The 22,065-nt window shown below is 55.6% G+C and overlaps 1 protein-coding gene across 1 annotated transcript in view; it reads left to right on the top strand.

Annotated features, from left to right (window-relative positions):
* Positions 1 to 621: 621 nt before the first annotated feature.
* Positions 622 to 22,065, top strand: part of POU2F2 (POU class 2 homeobox 2) — a 189,115-nt gene continuing 167,671 nt past the window's right edge. Inside the window, exon 1 of the mRNA XM_072113747.1 lies at positions 622 to 754. The gene's annotated coding sequence lies outside the window, so the exon portion shown is untranslated. The remainder of the gene's footprint in view (positions 755 to 22,065) is intronic.

Below are 22,065 nucleotides of genomic sequence, written 5' to 3'. Positions count from 1 at the left end.
CACCTGTATAGAGGGGCCATGAGACATGATCTGTATGTGCTGCAGTCCTGACACTTGTTATGGGGGTCCTCCGGTCTCCTCCTCCTGGTAAGACCACCACCTCACCTGTATAGAGGGGCCATGAGACATGATCTGTATGTGCTGCAGTCCTGACACTTGTTATGGGGGTCCTCCGGCCTCCTCCTCCTGGTAAGACCACCACCTCACCTGTATAGAGGGGCCATGAGACATGATCTGTATGTGCTGCAGTCCTGACACTTGTTATGGGGGTCCCCGGTATTTGGGGGTTCGGTTATATATAGTGTAATGGTCTCTGTGTGATGTATTGAGGGGTTCCCGGTATTTGGGGGTCTCCCCGGCCAGTGCTGCCTCTCTTCTTCCTGTAATGGCTGACACCAGGGAATAATAGCTGCAAATCCCATGGGGATAGGAGGCTGAATAGTAAAAGGCAACAATAATTTTAACTAAAAATGTGTAAAATAAGAGAATATATAAGAACATTCTAGCGATGCTGTGGTACTACAACTCTCAACATCCGGCGCCTTGCGCTGCACTCCCGCCTCTGGCCGGCAGGTGGCGCCGCTGCTCTCCCGCCTTTTCTCTCTTGTTACCATAGCGACTCCTCAGGCCTAGATGAGAGACGTGTGAGGTAACACAGAGCAGCCGCTGCCCCCGCCCCTCCGACAACCAGAGCTACACAGTGCCGGAGCCTGGAGGTGTCACAGCATGAGGAGCAGAGACCCCCAGAGACCTGGTAACACGGTGTACAAGTGTATTTATGCATCTATAAGTGCCCGACCACTCACCTATACCTTAGCTATATGGGGGAGCGGGACTCACAGGCTTTCTCTATGAGTGGAGGGGGAGCAGGACTCACAGGCTTTCTCTATGAGTGGAGGAGGAGCAGGACTCACAGGCTTTCTCTATGGGTGGAGGGGGAGCAGGACTCACAGGCTTTCTCTATGAGTGGGAGGGGGAGCAGGACTCACAGGCTTTCTCTATGGGTGGAGGGGGAGCAGGACTCACAGGCTTTCTCTATGAGTGGGAGGGGGAGCAGGACTCACAGGCTTTCTCTATGAGTGGAGGGGGAGCAGGACTCACAGGCTTTATCTATGAGTGGAGGGGGGAGCAGGACTCACAGGCTTTCTCTATGAGTGGAGGGGGAGCAGGACTCACAGGCTTTCTCTATGAGTGGGAGGGGGAGCAGGACTCACAGGCTTTCTCTATGAGTGGAGGAGGAGCAGGACTCACAGGCTTTCTCTATGAGTGGAGGAGGAGCAGGACTCACAGGCTTTCTCTATGAGTGGAGGGGGAGCAGGACTCACAGGCTTTCTCTATGAGTGGAGGGGGAGCAGGACTCACAGGCTTTCTCTATGAGTGGAGGGGGGGCCGGACTCACAGGCTTTCTCTATGAGTGGGAGGGGGGAGCAGGATTCACAGGCTTTCTCTATGAGTGGAGGGGGAGCAGGACTCACAGGCTTTCTCTATGAGTGGAGGAGGAGCAGGACTCACAGGCTTTCTCTATGAGTGGGAGGGGGGAGCAGGACTCACAGGCTTTCTCTATGAGTGGAGGGGGATACAGGACTCACAGGCGTTCTCTATGAGTGGGAGGGGGAGCAGGACTCACAGGCTTTCTCTATGAGTGGGAGGGGGAGCAGGACTCACAGGCTTTCTCTATGAGTGGAGGAGGAGCAGGACTCACAGGCTTTCTCTATGAGTGTAGGGGGAGCAGGACTCACAGGCTTTCTCTATGAGTGGAGGAGGAGCAGGACTCACAGGCTTTCTCTATGAGTGGAGGGGGAGCAGGACTCACAGGCGTTCTCTATGAGTGGAGGGGGAGCAGGACTCACAGGCTTTCTCTATGAGTGGGAGGGGGAGCAGGACTCACAGGCTTTCTCTATGAGTGGGTGGAGGAAGCAGGACTCACAGGCTTTCTCTATGAGTGGAGGGGGAGCAGGACTCACAGGCTTTCTCTATGAGTGGGAGGGGGGAGCAGGACTCACAGGCTTTCTCTATGAGTGGGAGGAGGAGCAGGAATCACTGGCTTTCTCTATGAGTGGAGGGGGAGCAGGACTCACAGGCTTTCTCTATGAGTGGAGGGGGAGCAGGACTCACAGGCTTACTCTATGAGTGGAGGGGGGAGCAGGACTCACAGGCTTTCTCTATGAGTGGAGGGGGAGCAGGACTCACAGGCTTTCTCTATGAGTGGAGGGGGAGCAGGACTCACAGGCTTTCTCTATGAGTGGAGGGGGAGCAGGACTCACAGGCTTTCTCTATGAGTGGAGGGGGAGCAGGACTCACAGGCTTACTCTATGAGTGGAGGGGGGAGCAGGACTCACAGGCTTTCTCTATGAATTGGAGGGGGGAGCAGGACTCACAGGCTTTCTCTATGAGTGGGAGGAGGAGCAGGACTCACAGGCTTTCTCTATGAGTGGAGGGGATACAGGACTCACAGGCTTTCTCTATGAGTGGAGGAGGAGCAGGACTCACAGGCTTTCTCTATGAGAGGAGGGGGAGCAGGACTCGCAGGCTTTCTCTATGAGTGGAGGGGGAGCAGGACTCACAGGCTTTCTCTATGAGTGGTGGGGGAGCAGGACTCACAGGCTTTCTCTATGAGTGGAGGAGGAGCAGGACTCACAGGCTTTCTCTATGAGTGGAGGGGGAGCAGGACTCACAGGCTTTCTCTATGAGTGGGAGGAGGAGCAGGACTCACAGGCTTTCTCTATGAGTGGAGGGGGAGCAGGACTCACAGGCTTTCTCTATGAGTGGAGGGGGACAGGACTCACAGGCTTTCTCTATGAGTGGGAGGGGGAGCAGGACTCACAGGCTTTCTCTATGAGTGGAGGGGAAGCACAGGACTCACAGGCTTTCTCTATTAGTGGAGGGGGAGCAGGACTCACAGGCTTTCTCTATGAGTGGAGGGGGAGCAGGACTCACAGGCTTTCTCTATGAGTGGAGGAGGAGCAGGACTCACAGGCTTTCTCTATGAGTGGAGGGGGAGCAGGACTCACAGGCTTTCTCTATGAGTGGGTGTAGGAAGAAGGACTCACAGGCTTTCTCTATGAGTGGAGGGGGGAGCAGGACTCACAGGCTTTCTCTATGAGTGGAGGGGGGAGCAGGACTCACAGGCTTTCTCTATGAGTGGAGGAGGAGCAGGACTCACAGGCTTTCTTTATGAGTGGAGGGGGAGCAGGACTCACAGGCTTTCTCTATGAGTGGAGGAGGAGCAGGACTCACAGGCTTTCTCTATGAGTGGAGGGGGAGCAGGACTCACAGGCTTTCTCTATGAGTGGAGGGGGACAGGACTCACAGGCTTTCTCTATGAGTGGGAGGAGGAGCAGGACTCACAGGCTTTCTCTATGAGTGTAGGGGGAGCAGGACTCACAGGCTTTCTCTATGAGTGGAGGAGGACAGGACTCACAGGCTTTCTCTATGAGTGGAGGGGGAGCAGGACTCACAGGCTTTCTCTATGAGTGGGAGGGGGAGCAGGACTCACAGGCTTTCTCTATTAGTGGAGGGGGAGCAGGACTCACAGGCTTTCTCTATGAGTGGAGGGGGAGCAGGACTCACAGGCTTTCTCTATGAGTGGAGGGGGAGCAGGACTCACAGGCTTTCTCTATGAGTGGAGGGGGACAGGACTCACAGGCTTTCTCTATGAGTGGGAGGGGGAGCAGGACTCACAGGCTTTCTCTATGAGTGGAGGGGGAGCAGGACTCACAGGCTTTCTCTATGAGTGGGAGGAGGAGCAGGACTCACATGCTTTCTCTATGAGTGGGAGGAGGAGCAGGACTCACAGGCTTTCTCTATGAGTGTAGGGGGAGCAGGACTCACAGGCTTTCTCTATGAGTGGAGGGGGACAGGACTCACAGGCTTTCTCTATGAGTGGAGGGGGAGCAGGACTCACAGGCTTTCTCTATGAGTGGGAGGGGGAGCAGGACTCACAGGCTTTCTCTATTAGTGGAGGGGGAGCAGGACTCACAGGCTTTCTCTATGAGTGGAGGGGGAGCAGGACTCACAGGCTTTCTCTATGAGTGGAGGAGGAGCAGGACTCACAGGCTTTCTCTATGAGTGGAGGGGGAGCAGGACTCACAGGCTTTCTCTATGAGTGGGTGTAGGAAGCAGGGCTCACAGGCTTTCTCTATGAGTGGAGGGGGGAGCAGGACTCACAGGCTTTCTCTATGAGTGGAGGGGGGAGCAGGACTCACAGGCTTTCTCTATGAGTGGAGGAGGAGCAGGACTCACAGGCTTTCTCTATGAGTGGAGGGGGAGCAGGACTCACAGGCTTTCTCTATGAGTGGAGGAGGAGCAGGACTCACAGGCTTTCTCTATGAGTGGAGGGGGAGCAGGACTCACAGGCTTTCTCTATGAGTGGGAGGGGGAGCAGGACTCACAGGCTTTCTCTATTAGTGGAGGGGGAGCAGGACTCACAGGCTTTCTCTATGAGTGGAGGGGGAGCAGGACTCACAGGCTTTCTCTATGAGTGGAGGGGGAGCAGGACTCACAGGCTTTCTCTATGAGTGGAGGGGGACAGGACTCACAGGCTTTCTCTATGAGTGGGAGGGGGAGCAGGACTCACAGGCTTTCTCTATGAGTGGGAGGAGGAGCAGGACTCACATGCTTTCTCTATGAGTGGGAGGAGGAGCAGGACTCACAGGCTTTCTCTATGAGTGTAGGGGGAGCAGGACTCACAGGCTTTCTCTTTGAGTGGAGGGGGACAGGACTCACAGGCTTTCTCTATGAGTGGAGGGGGAGCAGGACTCACAGGCTTTCTCTATGAGTGGGAGGGGGAGCAGGACTCACAGGCTTTCTCTATTAGTGGAGGGGGAGCAGGACTCACAGGCTTTCTCTATGAGTGGAGGAGGAGCAGGACTCACAGGCTTTCTCTATGAGTGGAGGGGGAGCAGGACTCACAGGCTTTCTCTATGAGTGGGTGTAGGAAGAAGGACTCACAGGCTTTCTCTATGAGTGGAGGGGGGAGCAGGACTCACAGGCTTTCTCTATGAGTGGAGGGGGGAGCAGGACTCACAGGCTTTCTCTATGAGTGGAGGGGGAGCAGGACTCACAGGCTTTCTTTATGAGTGGAGGGGGAGCAGGACTCACAGGCTTTCTCTATGAGTGGAGGAGGAGCAGGACTCACAGGCTTTCTCTATGAGTGGAGGGGGAGCAGGACTCACAGGCTTTCTCTATGAGTGGAGGGGGACAGGACTCACAGGCTTTCTCTATGAGTGGGAGGAGGAGCAGGACTCACAGGCTTTCTCTATGAGTGTAGGGGGAGCAGGACTCACAGGCTTTCTCTATGAGTGGAGGAGGACAGGACTCACAGGCTTTCTCTATGAGTGGAGGGGGAGCAGGACTCACAGGCTTTCTCTATGAGTGGGAGGGGGAGCAGGACTCACAGGCTTTCTCTATTAGTGGAGGGGGAGCAGGACTCACAGGCTTTCTCTATGAGTGGAGGGGGAGCAGGACTCACAGGCTTTCTCTATGAGTGGAGGGGGAGCAGGACTCACAGGCTTTCTCTATGAGTGGAGGGGGACAGGACTCACAGGCTTTCTCTATGAGTGGGAGGGGGAGCAGGACTCACAGGCTTTCTCTATTAGTGGAGGGGGAGCAGGACTCACAGGCTTTCTCTATGAGTGGAGGAGGAGCAGGACTCACAGGCTTTCTCTATGAGTGGAGGGGGAGCAGGACTCACAGGCTTTCTCTATGAGTGGGTGTAGGAAGAAGGACTCACAGGCTTTCTCTATGAGTGGAGGGGGGAGCAGGACTCACAGGCTTTCTCTATGAGTGGAGGGGGGAGCAGGACTCACAGGCTTTCTCTATGAGTGGAGGAGGAGCAGGACTCACAGGCTTTCTTTATGAGTGGAGGGGGAGCAGGACTCACAGGCTTTCTCTATGAGTGGAGGAGGAGCAGGACTCACAGGCTTTCTCTATGAGTGGAGGGGGAGCAGGACTCACAGGCTTTCTCTATGAGTGGAGGGGGACAGGACTCACAGGCTTTCTCTATGAGTGGGAGGAGGAGCAGGACTCACAGGCTTTCTCTATGAGTGTAGGGGGAGCAGGACTCACAGGCTTTCTCTATGAGTGGAGGAGGACAGGACTCACAGGCTTTCTCTATGAGTGGAGGGGGAGCAGGACTCACAGGCTTTCTCTATGAGTGGGAGGGGGAGCAGGACTCACAGGCTTTCTCTATTAGTGGAGGGGGAGCAGGACTCACAGGCTTTCTCTATGAGTGGAGGGGGAGCAGGACTCACAGGCTTTCTCTATGAGTGGAGGGGGAGCAGGACTCACAGGCTTTCTCTATGAGTGGAGGGGGACAGGACTCACAGGCTTTCTCTATGAGTGGGAGGGGGAGCAGGACTCACAGGCTTTCTCTATGAGTGGAGGGGAAGCACAGGACTCACAGGCTTTCTCTATGAGTGGAGGGGGAGCAGGACTCACAGGCTTTCTCTATGAGTGGAGGGGGACAGGACTCACAGGCTTTCTCTATGAGTGGGAGGAGGAGCAGGACTCACATGCTTTCTCTATGAGTGGGAGGAGGAGCAGGACTCACAGGCTTTCTCTATGAGTGTAGGGGGAGCAGGACTCACAGGCTTTCTCTATGAGTGGAGGGGGACAGGACTCACAGGCTTTCTCTATGAGTGGAGGGGGAGCAGGACTCACAGGCTTTCTCTATGAGTGGGAGGGGGAGCAGGACTCACAGGCTTTCTCTATTAGTGGAGGGGGAGCAGGACTCACAGGCTTTCTCTATGAGTGGAGGGGAAGCACAGGACTCACAGGCTTTCTCTATGAGTGGAGGGGGAGCAGGACTCACAGGCTTTCTCTATGAGTGGAGGGGGACAGGACTCACAGGCTTTCTCTATGAGTGGAGGAGGAGCAGGACTCACAGGCTTTCTCTATGAGTGGAGGGGGAGCAGGACTCACAGGCTTTCTCTATGAGTGGGAGGGGGAGCAGGACTCACAGGCTTTCTCTATTAGTGGAGGGGGAGCAGGACTCACAGGCTTTCTCTATGAGTGGAGGGGGAGCAGGACTCACAGGCTTTCTCTATGAGTGGAGGGGGAGCAGGACTCACAGGCTTTCTCTATGAGTGGAGGGGGACAGGACTCACAGGCTTTCTCTATGAGTGGGAGGGGGAGCAGGACTCACAGGCTTTCTCTATGAGTGGGAGGAGGAGCAGGACTCACAGGCTTTCTCTATGAGTGTAGGGGGAGCAGGACTCACAGGCTTTCTCTATGAGTGGAGGGGGACAGGACTCACAGGCTTTCTCTATGAGTGGAGGGGGACAGGACTCACAGGCTTTCTCTATGAGTGGGAGGAGGAGCAGGACTCACATGCTTTCTCTATGAGTGGGAGGAGGAGCAGGACTCACAGGCTTTCTCTATGAGTGTAGGGGGAGCAGGACTCACAGGCTTTCTCTTTGAGTGGAGGGGGACAGGACTCACAGGCTTTCTCTATGAGTGGAGGGGGAGCAGGACTCACAGGCTTTCTCTATGAGTGGGAGGGGGAGCAGGACTCACAGGCTTTCTCTATTAGTGGAGGGGGAGCAGGACTCACAGGCTTTCTCTATGAGTGGAGGGGGAGCAGGACTCACAGGCTTTCTCTATGAGTGGAGGAGGAGCAGGACTCACAGGCTTTCTCTATGAGTGGAGGGGGAGCAGGACTCACAGGCTTTCTCTATGAGTGGAGGGGAAGCACAGGACTCACAGGCTTTCTCTATGAGTGGAGGGGGAGCAGGACTCACAGGCTTTCTCTATGAGTGGAGGGGGACAGGACTCACAGGCTTTCTCTATGAGTGGGAGGAGGAGCAGGACTCACATGCTTTCTCTATGAGTGGGAGGAGGAGCAGGACTCACAGGCTTTCTCTATGAGTGTAGGGGGAGCAGGACTCACAGGCTTTCTCTATGAGTGGAGGGGGACAGGACTCACAGGCTTTCTCTATGAGTGGAGGGGGAGCAGGACTCACAGGCTTTCTCTATGAGTGGGAGGGGGAGCAGGACTCACAGGCTTTCTCTATTAGTGGAGGGGGAGCAGGACTCACAGGCTTTCTCTATGAGTGGAGGGGAAGCACAGGACTCACAGGCTTTCTCTATGAGTGGAGGGGGAGCAGGACTCACAGGCTTTCTCTATGAGTGGAGGGGGACAGGACTCACAGGCTTTCTCTATGAGTGGAGGAGGAGCAGGACTCACAGGCTTTCTCTATGAGTGGAGGGGGAGCAGGACTCACAGGCTTTCTCTATGAGTGGGAGGGGGAGCAGGACTCACAGGCTTTCTCTATTAGTGGAGGGGGAGCAGGACTCACAGGCTTTCTCTATGAGTGGAGGGGGAGCAGGACTCACAGGCTTTCTCTATGAGTGGAGGGGGAGCAGGACTCACAGGCTTTCTCTATGAGTGGAGGGGGAGCAGGACTCACAGGCTTTCTCTATGAGTGGAGGGGGACAGGACTCACAGGCTTTCTCTATGAGTGGGAGGGGGAGCAGGACTCACAGGCTTTCTCTATGAGTGGGAGGAGGAGCAGGACTCACAGGCTTTCTCTATGAGTGTAGGGGGAGCAGGACTCACAGGCTTTCTCTATGAGTGGAGGGGGACAGGACTCACAGGCTTTCTCTATGAGTGGAGGGGGACAGGACTCACAGGCTTTCTCTATGAGTGGGAGGAGGAGCAGGACTCACATGCTTTCTCTATGAGTGGGAGGAGGAGCAGGACTCACAGGCTTTCTCTATGAGTGTAGGGGGAGCAGGACTCACAGGCTTTCTCTTTGAGTGGAGGGGGACAGGACTCACAGGCTTTCTCTATGAGTGGAGGGGGAGCAGGACTCACAGGCTTTCTCTATGAGTGGGAGGGGGAGCAGGACTCACAGGCTTTCTCTATTAGTGGAGGGGGAGCAGGACTCACAGGCTTTCTCTATGAGTGGAGGGGGAGCAGGACTCACAGGCTTTCTCTATGAGTGGAGGAGGAGCAGGACTCACAGGCTTTCTCTATGAGTGGAGGGGGAGCAGGACTCACAGGCTTTCTCTATGAGTGGGTGGAGGAAGCAGGACTCACAGGCTTTCTCTATGAGTGGAGGGGGGAGCAGGACTCACAGGCTTTCTCTATGAGTGGGAGCAGGACTCACAGGCTTTTTCGATGAGTGGAGGGGGGAGCAGGACTCACAGGCTTTCTCTATGAGTGGAGGGGGAGCAGGACTCACAGGCTTTCTCTATGAGTGGAGGGGGAGCAGGACTCACAGGCTTTCTCTATGAGTGGAGGGGGAGCAGGACTCACAGGCTTTCTCTATGAGTGGAGGGGGAGCAGGACTCACAGGCTTTCTCTATGAGTGGAGGGGGACAGGACTCACAGGCTTTCTCTATGAGTGGGAGGGGGAGCAGGACTCACAGGCTTTCTCTATGAGTGGGAGGAGGAGCAGGACTCACAGGCTTTCTCTATGAGTGTAGGGGGAGCAGGACTCACAGGCTTTCTCTATGAGTGGAGGGGGACAGGACTCACAGGCTTTCTCTATGAGTGGAGGGGGACAGGACTCACAGGCTTTCTCTATGAGTGGGAGGAGGAGCAGGACTCACATGCTTTCTCTATGAGTGGGAGGAGGAGCAGGACTCACAGGCTTTCTCTATGAGTGTAGGGGGAGCAGGACTCACAGGCTTTCTCTTTGAGTGGAGGGGGACAGGACTCACAGGCTTTCTCTATGAGTGGAGGGGGAGCAGGACTCACAGGCTTTCTCTATGAGTGGGAGGGGGAGCAGGACTCACAGGCTTTCTCTATTAGTGGAGGGGGAGCAGGACTCACAGGCTTTCTCTATGAGTGGAGGGGGAGCAGGACTCACAGGCTTTCTCTATGAGTGGAGGAGGAGCAGGACTCACAGGCTTTCTCTATGAGTGGAGGGGGAGCAGGACTCACAGGCTTTCTCTATGAGTGGGTGGAGGAAGCAGGACTCACAGGCTTTCTCTATGAGTGGAGGGGGGAGCAGGACTCACAGGCTTTCTCTATGAGTGGGAGCAGGACTCACAGGCTTTTTCGATGAGTGGAGGGGGGAGCAGGACTCACAGGCTTTCTCTATGAGTGGAGGGGGAGCAGGACTCACAGGCTTTCTCTATGAGTGGAGGGGGAGCAGGACTCACAGGCTTTCTCTATGAGTGGAGGGGGAGCAGGACTCACAGGCTTTCTCTATGAGTGGAGGAGGAGCAGGACTCACAGGCTTTCTCTATGAGTGGAGGGGGAGCAGGACTCACAGGCTTTCTCTATGAGTGGGTGGAGGAAGCAGGACTCACAGGCTTTCTCTATGAGTGGAGGGGGAGCAGGACTCACAGGCTTTCTCTATGAGTGGAGGGGGAGCAGGACTCACAGGCTTTCTCTATGAGTGGGTGGAGGAAGCAGGACTCACAGGCTTTCTCTATGAGTGGAAGGGGAGCAGGACTCACAGGCTTTCTCTATGAGTGGAGGAGGAGCCGGACTCACAGGCTTTCTCTATGAGTGGGCGGAGGAAGCAGGACTCACAGGCTTTCTCTATGAGTGGAGGGGGAGCAGGACTCACAGGCTTTCTCTATGAGTGGAGGGGGAGCAGGACTCACAGGCTTTCTCTATGAGTGGAGGGGGAGCCGGACTCACAGGCTTTCTCTATGAGTGGAGGGGGAGCAGGACTCACAGGCTTTCTCTATGAGTGGGAGGGGGAGCAGGACTCACAGTCTTTCTCTATGAGTGGAGGAGGAGCAGGACTCACAGGCTTTCTCTATGAGTGGAGGGGGAGCAGGACTCACAGGCTTTCTCTATGAGAGGAGGGGGAGCAGGACTCACAGGCTTTCTCTATGAGTGGGAGGGGGGAGCAGAACTCACAGGCTTTCTCTATGAATGGGAGGGGGAGCAGGACTCACAGGCTTTCTCTATGAGTGGAGGGGAGCAGGACTCACAGGCTTTCTCTATGAGTGGGAGGGGGAGCAGGAATCACAGGCTTTCTCTATGAGTGGAGGGGGAGCAGGACTCACAGGCTTTCTCTATGAGTGGAGGAGGAGCAGGACTCACAGGCTTTCTCTATGCGTAGAGAGGGAGCAGGACTCACAGGCTTTCTCTATGAGTGGGAGGGGGGAGCAGGATTCACAGGCTTTCTCTATGAGTGGAGGGGGGAGCAGGACTCACAGGCTTTCTCTATGAGTGCAGGGGGAGCAGGAATCACAGGCTTTCTCTATGAGTTGGAGGGGGAGCAGGACTCACAGGCTTTCTCTATGAGTGGAGGGGGAGCAGGACTCACAGGCTTTCTCTATGAGTGGGAGGGGGGAGCAGGAATCACAGGCTTTCTCTATGAGTGCAGGGGGAGCAGGAATCACAGGCTTTCTCTATGAGTTGGAGGGGGAGCAGGACTCACAGGCTTTCTCTATGAGTGGAGGGGAGCAGGACTCACAGGCTTTCTCTATGAGTGGAGGAGGAGCAGGACTCACAGGCTTTCTCTATGAGTGGAGGGGGAGCAGGACTCACAGGCTTTCTCTATGAGTGGGAGGAGGAGCAGGGCTCACAGGCTTTCTCTATGAGTGGAGGAGGAGCAGGACTCACAGGCTTTCTCTATGAGTGGGAGGGGGAGCAGGACTCACAGGCTTTCTCTATGAGTGGGAGGGGGGAGCAGGACTCACAGGCTTTCTCTATGAGTGGAGGGGATACAGGACTCACAGGCTTTCTCTATGAGTGGGAGGAGGAGCAGGACTCACAGGCTTTCTCTATGAGTGGGAGCGGGGAGCAGGACTCACAGGCTTTCTCTATGAGTGGAGGGGGAGCAGGACTCACAGGCTTTCTCTATGAGAGGAAGGGGAGCAGGACTCACAGGCTTTCTCTATGAATGGGAGGGGGAGCAGGACTCCCAGGCTTTCTGTATGAGTGGAGGGGGAGCAGGACTCACAGGCTTTCTCTATGAGTGGAGGGGATACCGTACTCACAGGCTTTCTCTATGAGTGGGAGGAGGAGCAGGACTCACAGGCTTTCTCTATGAAGGGGAGCAGGACTCACAGGCTTTCTCTATGAGTGGGAGGGGGGGCAGGACTCACAGGCTTTCTCTATGAGTGGAGGGGGAGCAGGACTCACAGGCTTTCTCTATGAGTGGAGGGGGAGCAGGACTCACAGGCTTTCTCTATAAGTGGAGGAGGAGCAGGACTCACAGGCTTTCTCTATGAGTGGAGGGGGAGCAGGACTCACAGGCTTTCTCTATGAGTGGAGGGGGAGCAGGACTCACAGGCTTTCTCTATGAGTGGGAGCGGGGAGCACGACTCACAGGCTTTCTCTATGAGTGGAGGGGGAGCAGGACTCACAGGCTTTCTCTATGAGTGGGTGGAGGAAGCAGGACTCACAGGCTTTCTCTATGAGTGGAAGGGGAGCAGGACTCACAGGCTTTCTCTATGAGTGGAGGAGGAGCAGGACTCACAGGCTTTCTCTATGAGTGGGCGGAGGAAGCAGGACTCACAGGCTTTCTCTATGAGTGGAGGGGGAGCAGGACTCACAGGCTTTCTCTATGAGTGGAGGGGGAGCCGGACTCACAGGCTTTCTCTATGAGTGGAGGGGGAGCAGGACTCACAGGCTTTCTCTATGAGAGGAAGGGGAGCAGGACTCACAGGCTTTCTCTATGAATGGGAGGGGGAGCAGGACTCCCAGGCTTTCTGTATGAGTGGAGGGGGAGCAGGACTCACAGGCTTTCTCTATGAGTGGAGGGGATACAGTACTCACAGGCTTTCTCTATGAGTGGGAGGAGGAGCAGGACTCACAGGCTTTCTCTATGAAGGGGAGCAGGACTCACAGGCTTTCTCTATGAGTGGGAGGGGGGGCAGGACTCACAGGCTTTCTCTATGAGTGGAGGGGGAGCAGGACTCACAGGCTTTCTCTATGAGTGGAGGGGGAGCAGGACTCACAGGCTTTCTCTATAAGTGGAGGAGGAGCAGGACTCACAGGCTTTCTCTATGAGTGGAGGGGGAGCAGGACTCACAGGCTTTCTCTGTGAGTGGAGGGGGAGCAGGACTCACAGGCTTTCTCTATGAGTGGGAGCGGGGAGCACGACTCACAGGCTTTCTCTATGAGTGGAGGGGGAGCAGGACTCACAGGCTTTCTCTATGAGTGGGTGGAGGAAGCAGGACTCACAGGCTTTCTCTATGAGTGGGAGCGGGGAGCAGGACTCACAGGCTTTCTCTATGAGTGGAGGGGGAGCCGTACTCACAGGCTTTCTCTATGAGTGGAGGGGGAGCCGGACTCACAGGCTTTCTCTATGAGTGGAGGGGGAGCAGGACTCACAGGCTTTCTCTATGAGTGGAGGGGGAGCAGGACTCACTGGCTTTCTCTATGAGTGGAGGAGGAGTAGGACTCACAGGCTTTCTCTATGAGTGGAGGAGGAGCAGGACTCACAGGCTTTCTCTATGAGAGGAGGGGGGAGCAGGACTCACAGGCTTTCTCTATGAGTGGGAGCAGGACTCACAGGCTTTCTCTATGAGTGTAGGGGGAGCAGGACTCACAGGCTTTCTCTATGAGAGGAGGGGGAGCAGGACTCACAGGCTTTCTCTATGAGTAGAGGAGCAACAGGACTCACAGGCTTTCTCTATGAGTGGAGGAGCAACAGGACTCACAGGCTTTCTCTATGAGTGGGAGGGGGGGATACAGGACTCACAGGCTTTCTTTATGAATGGGAGGGGGAGCAGGACTCACAGGCTTTCTCTATGAGTGGAAGGGGTGCAGGACTCACAGGCTTTCTCTATGAGTGGAAGGGGAGCAGGACTCACAGGCTTTCTCTATGAGTGGAGGGGGAGCAGGACTCACAGGCTTTCTCTATGAGTGGGAGGGGGAGCAGGACTCACAGGCTTTATCTATGAGTGGAGGGGGAGCAGGACTCACAGGCTTTCTCTATGAGTGGAGGGGGAGCAGGACTCACAGGCTTTCTCTATGAGAGGAGGGGGAGCAGGACTCACAGGCTTTCTCTATGAGTGGAGGGGGGAGCAGGACTCACAGGCTTTCTCTATGAGTGGAGGGGGAGCAGGACTCACAGGCTTTCTCTATGAGTGGGAGGAGGAGCAGGACTCACAGGCTTTCTCTATGAGTGGAGGAGGAGCAGGACTCACAGGCTTTCTCTATGAGTGGGTGGAGGAAGCAGGACTCACAGGCTTTCTCTATGAGTGGAGGGGGGAGCAGGACTCACAGGCTTTCTCTATGAGTGGGAGCAGGACTCACAGGCTTTCTCTATGAGTGGAGGGGGGAGCAGGACTCACAGGCTTTCTCTATGAGTGGAGGGGGAGCAGGACTCACAGGCTTTCTCTATGAGTGGAGGGGGAGCAGGACTCACAGGCTTTCTCTATGAGTGGAGGGGGAGCAAGAATCACAGGCTTTCTCTATGAGTGGAGGGAGAGCAGGACTCACAGGCTTTCTCTATAAGTGGAGGAGGAGCAGGACTCACAGGCTTTCTCTATGAGTGGAGGGGGAGCAGGACTCACAGGCTTTCTCTATGAGTGGAGGGGGAGCAGGACTCACAGGCTTTCTCTATCAGTGGGAGCGGGGAGTACGACTCACAGGCTTTCTCTATGAGTGGAGGGGGAGCAGGACTCACAGGCTTTCTCTATGAGTGGGTGGAGGAAGCAGGACTCACAGGCTTTCTCTATGAGTGGAAGGGGAGCAGGACTCACAGGCTTTCTCTATGAGTGGAGGAGGAGCAGGACTCACAGGCTTTCTCTATGAGTGGGCGGAGGAAGCAGGACTCACAGGCTTTCTCTATGAGTGGAGGGGGGAGCAGGACTCACAGGCTTTCTCTATGAGTGGAGGGGGGAGCAGGACTCACAGGCTTTCTCTATGAGTGGAGGGGGAGCAGGACTCACAGGCTTTCTCTATGAGTGGAGGGGGAGCAGGACTCACTGGCTTTCTCTATGAGTGGAGGAGGAGCAGGACTCACAGGCTTTCTCTATGAGTGGGCGGAGGAAGCAGGACTCACAGGCTTTCTCTATGAGTGGAGGGGGAGCAGGACTCACAGGCTTTCTCTATGAGTGGAGGGGGGAGCAGGACTCACAGGCTTTCTCTATGAGTGGAGGGGGGAGCAGGACTCACAGGCTTTCTCTATGAGTGGAGGGGGAGCAGGACTCACAGGCTTTCTCTATGAGTGGAGGGGGAGCAGGACTCACTGGCTTTCTCTATGAGTGGAGGAGGAGCAGGACTCACAGGCTTTCTCTATGAGTGGGAGGGGGGGATACAGGACTCACAGGCTTTCTTTATGAATGGGAGGGGGAGCAGGACTCACAGGCTTTCTCTATGAGTGGAAGGGGAGCAGGACTCACAGGCTTTCTCTATGAGTGGAAGGGGAGCAGGACTCACAGGCTTTCTCTATGAGTGGAGGGGGAGCAGGACTCACAGGCTTTCTCTATGAGTGGGAGGGGGAGCAGGACTCACAGGCTTTCTCTATGAGTGGAGGGGGAGCAGGACTCACAGGCTTTCTCTATGAGTGGAGGGGGAGCAGGACTCACAGGCTTTCTCTATGAGAGGAGGGGGAGCAGGACTCACAGGCTTTCTCTATGAGAGGAGGGGGAGCAGGACTCACAGGCTTTCTCTATGAGTGGAGGGGGGAGCAGGACTCACAGGCTTTCTTTATGAGTGGAGGGGGAGCAGGACTCACAGGCTTTCTCTATGAGTGGGAGGAGGAGCAGGACTCACAGGCTTTCTCTATGAGTGGAGGAGGAGCAGGACTCACAGGCTTTCTCTATGAGTGGAGGAGGAGCAGGACTCACAGGCTTTCTCTATGAGTGGGTGGAGGAAGCAGGACTCACAGGCTTTCTCTATGAGTGGAGGGGGGAGCAGGACTCACAGGCTTTCTCTATGAGTGGGAGCAGGACTCACAGGCTTTCTCTATGAGTGGAGGGGGGAGCAGGACTCACAGGCTTTCTCTATGAGTGGAGGGGGAGCAGGACTCACAGGCTTTCTCTATGAGTGGAGGGGGAGCAGGACTCACAGGCTTTCTCTATGAGTGGAGGGGGAGCAGGACTCACAGGCTTTCTCTATGAGTGGAGGGAGAGCAGGACTCACAGGCTTTCTCTATAAGTGGAGGAGGAGCAGGACTCACAGGCTTTCTCTATGAGTGGAGGGGGAGCAGGACTCACAGGCTTTCTCTATGAGTGGAGGGGGAGCAGGACTCACAGGCTTTCTCTATCAGTGGGAGCGGGGAGCACGACTCACAGGCTTTCTCTATGAGTGGAGGGGGAGCAGGACTCACAGGCTTTCTCTATGAGTGGGTGGAGGAAGCATGACTCACAGGCTTTCTCTATGAGTGGAAGGGGAGCAGGACTCACAGGCTTTCTCTATGAGTGGAGGAGGAGCAGGACTCACAGGCTTTCTCTATGAGTGGGCGGAGGAAGCAGGACTCACAGGCTTTCTCTATGAGTGGAGGGGGAGCAGGACTCACAGGCTTTCTCTATGAGTGGAGGGGGGAGCAGGACTCACAGGCTTTCTCTATGAGTGGAGGGGGAGCAGGACTCACAGGCTTTCTCTATGAGTGGAGCGTGAGCAGGACTCACTGGCTTTCTCTATGAGTGGAGGAGGAGCAGGACTCACAGGCTTTCTCTATGAGAGGAGGGGGGAGCAGGACTCACAGGCTTTCTCTATGAGTGGGAGCAGGACTCACAGGCTTTCTCTATGAGTGTAGGGGGAGCAGGACTCACAGGCTTTCTCTATGAGAGGAGGGGGAGCAGGACTCACAGGCTTTCTCTATGAGTGGAGGAGCAACAGGACTCACAGGCTTTCTCTATGAGTGGGAGGGGGGGATACAGGACTCACAGGCTTTCTCTATGAGTGGAGGGGGGAACAGGACTCACAGGCTTTCTCTATGAGTGGGAGGAGGAGCAGGACTCTCAGGCTTTCTCTATGAGTGGAGGGGGAGCAGGACTCACAGGCTTTCTCTATGAGTGGGAGGAGGAAGCTTGACTCACAGGCTTTCTCTATGAGTGGGAGGAGGAAGCAGGACTCACAGGCTTTCTCTATGAGTGGGAGGAGGAGCAGGACTCACCGGCTTTCTCTATGAGTGGGAGGAGGAGAAGGACTCACAGGCCTTCTCTATGAGTGGGAGGGGGGGCAGGACTCACAGGCTTTCTCTATGAGTGGAGGGGGAGCAGGACTCACAGGCTTTCTCTATGAGTGGGAGGAGGAGCAGGACTCACAGGCTTTCTCTATGAGTGGAGGGGGAGCAGGACTCACAGGCTTTCTCTATGCGTGGAGGGGGAGCAGGACTCACAGGCTTTCTCTATTAGTGGAGGGGGAGCAGGACCCACAGGCTTTCTCTATGAGTGGAGGGGGAGCAGGACTCACATGCTTTCTCTATGAGTGGAGGGGGAGCAGGACTCACAGGCTTTCTCTATGAGTGGAGGAGGAGCAGGACTCATGGGCTTTCTCTTTGAGTGGAGGATGAGCAGGACTCACAGGCTTTCTCTATGAGTGGAGGGGGAGCAGGACTCACAGGCTTTCTCTGAGTGGGAGGAGGAGCAGGACTCACAGGCTTTCTCTATGAGTGGAGGGGGAGCAGGACTCACAGGCTTTCTCTATGCGTGGAGGGGGAGCAGGACTCACAGGCTTTCTCTATTAGTGGAGGGGGAGCAGGACCCACAGGCTTTCTCTATGAGTGGAGGGGGAGCAGGACTCACAGGCTTTCTCTATGAGTGGAGGAGGAGCAGGACTCATAGGCTTTCTCTATGAGTGGAGGGGGAGCAGGACTCACAGGCTTTCTCTATTAGTGGAGGGGGAGCAGGACTCACAGGCTTTCTCTATTAGTGGAGGAGGAGCAGGACTCATAGGCTTTCTCTGTGAGTGGGAGGGGGGAGCAGGATTCACAGGCTTTCTCTATGAGTGGAGGGGGAGCAGGACTCACAGGCTTTCTCTGAGTGGGAGGGGGGAGTAGGACTCACAGGCTTTCTCTATGAATGGGAGGGGGAGCAGGACTCACAGGCTTTCTCTATGAGTGGAGGGGAGCAGGACTCACAGGCTTTCTCTATGAGTGGAGGGGGAGTAGGACTCACAGGCTTTCTCTATGAGTGGAGGGGGAGCAGGACTCACAGGCGTTCTCTATGAGTGGAGGGGGAGCAGGACTCACAGGCTTTCTCTATGAGTGGGAGCGGGGAGCAGGACTCACAGGCTTTCTCTATGAGTGGAGGGGGGAACAGGACTCACAGGCTTTCTCTATGAGTGGAGGGGGGGCAGGACTCACAGGCTTTCTCTATGAGTGGGAGGGGTAAGCAGGACTCAGGCTTTCTCTATGAGTGGAGGAGGAGCAGGACTCACAGGCTTTCTCTACGAGTGGGAGGGGGGAGCAGGACTCACAGGCTTTCTCTATGAGTGGAGGGGAGCAGGACTCACAGGCTTTCTCTATGAGTGGAGGGGGAGCAGGACTCACAGGCTTTCTCTATGAGTGGAGGGGGAGCAGGACTCACAGGCTTTCTCTATGAGTGGGAGCGGGGAGCAGGACTCACAGGCTTTCTCTATGAGTGGAGGAGGAGCAGGACTCACAGGCTTTCTCTATGAGTGGAGTAGGGAACAGGACTCACAGGCTTTCTCTATGCGTGGAGAGGGAGCAGGAATCACAGGCTTTCTCTATGAGTGGAGGAGCAGGACTCACAGGCTTTCTCTATGAGTGGAGGAGGAGCATTAATCACAGGCTTTCTCTATGAGTGGAGGAGGAGCAGGACTCACAGGCTTTCTCTATGAGTGGGAGGAGGAGCTGGACTCACAGGCTTTCTCTATGAGTGGAGGAGGAGCAGGACTCACAGGCTTTCTCTATGAGTGGGAGGGGGAGCAGGACTCACAGGCTTTCTCTATGAGTGGGAGGAGGAGCAGGACTCACAGGCTTTCTCTATGAAGGGGAGCAGGACTCACAGGCTTTCTCTATGAGTGGAGGGGGAGCAGGACTCACAGGCTTTCTCTATGAGAGGAGCGGGAGCAGGACTCACAGGCTTTCTCTATGAATGGGAGGGGGAGCAGGACTCACAGGCTTTCTGTATGAGTGGAGGAGGAGCAGGAATCACAGGCTTTCTCTAGGAGTGGAGGAGGAGCAGGACTCACAGGCTTTCTCTATGAGTGGGAGGAGGAGCAGGACTCACAGGCTTTCTCTATGAGTGGAGGAGGAGCAGGACTCACAGGCTTTCTCTATGAGTGGGAGGGGGAGCAGGACTCACAGGCTTTCTCTATGAGTGGGAGGAGGAGCAGGACTCACAGGCTTTCTCTATGAAGGGGAGCAGGACTCACAGACTTTCTCTATGAGAGGAGGGGGAGCAGGACTCACATGCTTTCTCTATGAGTGGAGGGGGAGCAGGACTCATAGGCTTTCTCTATGAGTGGAGGGGGAGCAGGACTCACAGGCTTTCTCTATGAGTGGGAGGAGGAGCAGGACTCACAGGCTTTCTCTATGAGTGGAGGGGGAGCAGGACTCACAGGCTTTCTCTATGCGTGGAAGGGGAGCAGGACTCACAGGCTTTCTCTATGAGTGGGAGCGGGGAGCAGGACTCACAGGCTTTCTCTATGAGAGGAGGGGGAGCAGGACTCACATGCTTTCTCTATGAGTGGAGGGGGAGCAGGACTCACAGGCTTTCTCTATGAGTGGAGGGGGAGCAGGACTCACAGGCTTTCTCTATGAGTGGGAGGAGGAGCAGGACTCACAGGCTTTCTCTATGAGTGGAGGGGGAGCAGGACTCACAGGCTTTCTCTATGCGTGGAAGGGGAGCAGGACTCACAGGCTTTCTCTATTAGTGGAGGGGGAGCAGGACCCACAGGCTTTCTCTATGAGTGGAGGGGGAGCAGGACCCACAGGCTTTCTCTATGAGTGGGAGCGGGGAGCAGGACTCACAGGCTTTCTCTATGAGTGGAGGGGGAGCAGGACTCACAGGCTTTCTCTATGAGTGGGAGCGGGGAGCAGGACTCACAGGCTTTCTCTATGAGAGGAGGGGGAGCAGGACTCACATGCTTTCTCTATGAGTGGAGGGGGAGCAGGACTCACAGGCTTTCTCTATGAGTGGAGGAGGAGCAGGACTCATAGGCTTTCTCTTTGAGTGGAGGATGAGCAGGACTCACAGGCTTTCTCTATGAGTGGAGGGGGAGCAGGACTCACAGGCTTTCTCTGAGTGGAGTAGGGAACAGGACTCACAGGCTTTCTCTATGCGTGGAGAGGGAGCAGGACTCGCAGGCTTTCTCTATGAGTGGGAGCGGGGAGCAGGACTCACAAGCTTTCTCTATGAGTGGAGGAGGAGCAGGACTCACAGGCTTTCTCTATGAGTGGAGTAGGGAACAGGACTCACAGGCTTTCTCTATGAGTGGAGGGGGAGCAGGACTCACTGGCTTTCTCTATGAGTGGAGGAGGAGTAGGACTCACAGGCTTTCTCTATGAGTGGAGGAGGAGCAGGACTCACAGGCTTTCTCTATGAGAGGAGGGGGGAGCAGGACTCACAGGCTTTCTCTATGAGTGGGAGCAGGACTCACAGGCTTTCTCTATGAGTGTAGGGGGAGCAGAACTCACAGGCTTTCTCTATGAGAGGAGGGGGAGCAGGACTCACAGGCTTTCTCTATGAGTGGAGGAGCAACAGGACTCACAGGCTTTCTCTATGAGTGGAGGAGCAACAGGACTCACAGGCTTTCTCTATGAGTGGGAGGGGGGGATACAGGACTCACAGGCTTTCTTTATGAATGGGAGGGGGAGCAGGACTCACAGGCTTTCTCTATGAGTGGAAGGGGAGCAGGACTCACAGGCTTTCTCTATGAGTGGAAGGGGAGCAGGACTCACAGGCTTTCTCTATGAGTGGAGGGGGAGCAGGACTCACAGGCTTTCTCTATGAGTGGGAGGGGGAGCAGGACGCACAGGCTTTCTCTATGAGTGGAGGGGGAGCAGGACTCACAGGCTTTCTCTATGAGTGGAGGCGGAGCAGGACTCACAGGCTTTCTCTATGAGAGGAGGGGGAGCAGGACTCACAGGCTTTCTCTATGAGTGGAGGGGGGAGCAGGACTCACAGGCTTTCTCTATGAGTGGAGGGGGAGCAGGACTCACAGGCTTTCTCTATGAGTGGGAGGAGGAGCAGGACTCACAGGCTTTCTCTATGAGTGGAGGAGGAGCAGGACTCACAGGCTTTCTCTATGAGTGGAGGAGGAGCAGGACTCACAGGCTTTCTCTATGAGTGGGTGGAGGAAGCAGGACTCACAGGCTTTCTCTATGAGTGGAGGGGGGAGCAGGACTCACAGGCTTTCTCTATGAGTGGGAGCAGGACTCACAGGCTTTCTCTATGAGTGGAGGGGGGAGCAGGACTCACAGGCTTTCTCTATGAGTGGAGGGGGAGCAGGACTCACAGGCTTTCTCTATGAGTGGAGGGGGAGCAGGACTCACAGGCTTTCTCTATGAGTGGAGGGGGAGCAGGACTCACAGGCTTTCTCTATGAGTGGAGGGAGAGCAGGACTCACAGGCTTTCTCTATAAGTGGAGGAGGAGCAGGACTCACAGGCTTTCTCTATGAGTGGAGGGGGAGCAGGACTCACAGGCTTTCTCTATGAGTGGAGGGGGAGCAGGACTCACAGGCTTTCTCTATCAGTGGGAGCGGGGAGCACGACTCACAGGCTTTCTCTATGAGTGGATGGGAAACAGGACTCACAGGCTTTCTCTATGAGTGGGTGGAGGAAGCAGGACTCATAGGCTTTCTCTATGAGTGGAAGGGGAGCAGGACTCACAGGCTTTCTCTATGAGTGGAGGAGGAGCAGGACTCACAGGCTTTCTCTATGAGTGGGCGGAGGAAGCAGGACTCACAGGCTTTCTCTATGAGTGGAGGGGGAGCAGGACTCACAGGCTTTCTCTATGAGTGGAGGGGGGAGCAGGACTCACAGGCTTTCTCTATGAGTGGAGGGGGAGCAGGACTCACAGGCTTTCTCTATGAGTGGAGGGGGAGCAGGACTCACTGGCTTTCTCTATGAGTGGAGGAGGAGCAGGACTCACAGGCTTTCTCTATGAGAGGAGGGGGGAGCAGGACTCACAGGCTTTCTCTATGAGTGGGAGCAGGACTCACAGGCTTTCTCTATGAGTGGAGGGGGAGCAGGACTCACAGGCTTTCTCTATGAGTGGAGGGGGAG

The sequence above is a fragment of the Engystomops pustulosus genome, chromosome 6, assembly GCF_040894005.1.
Source record: "Engystomops pustulosus chromosome 6, aEngPut4.maternal, whole genome shotgun sequence".
In the NCBI taxonomy this organism is placed as follows: domain Eukaryota; kingdom Metazoa; phylum Chordata; class Amphibia; order Anura; family Leptodactylidae; genus Engystomops; species Engystomops pustulosus.
The sequence above is the reverse complement of the archived record's forward strand: the minus strand, read 5'-3'. Positions and strand labels throughout refer to the sequence as shown.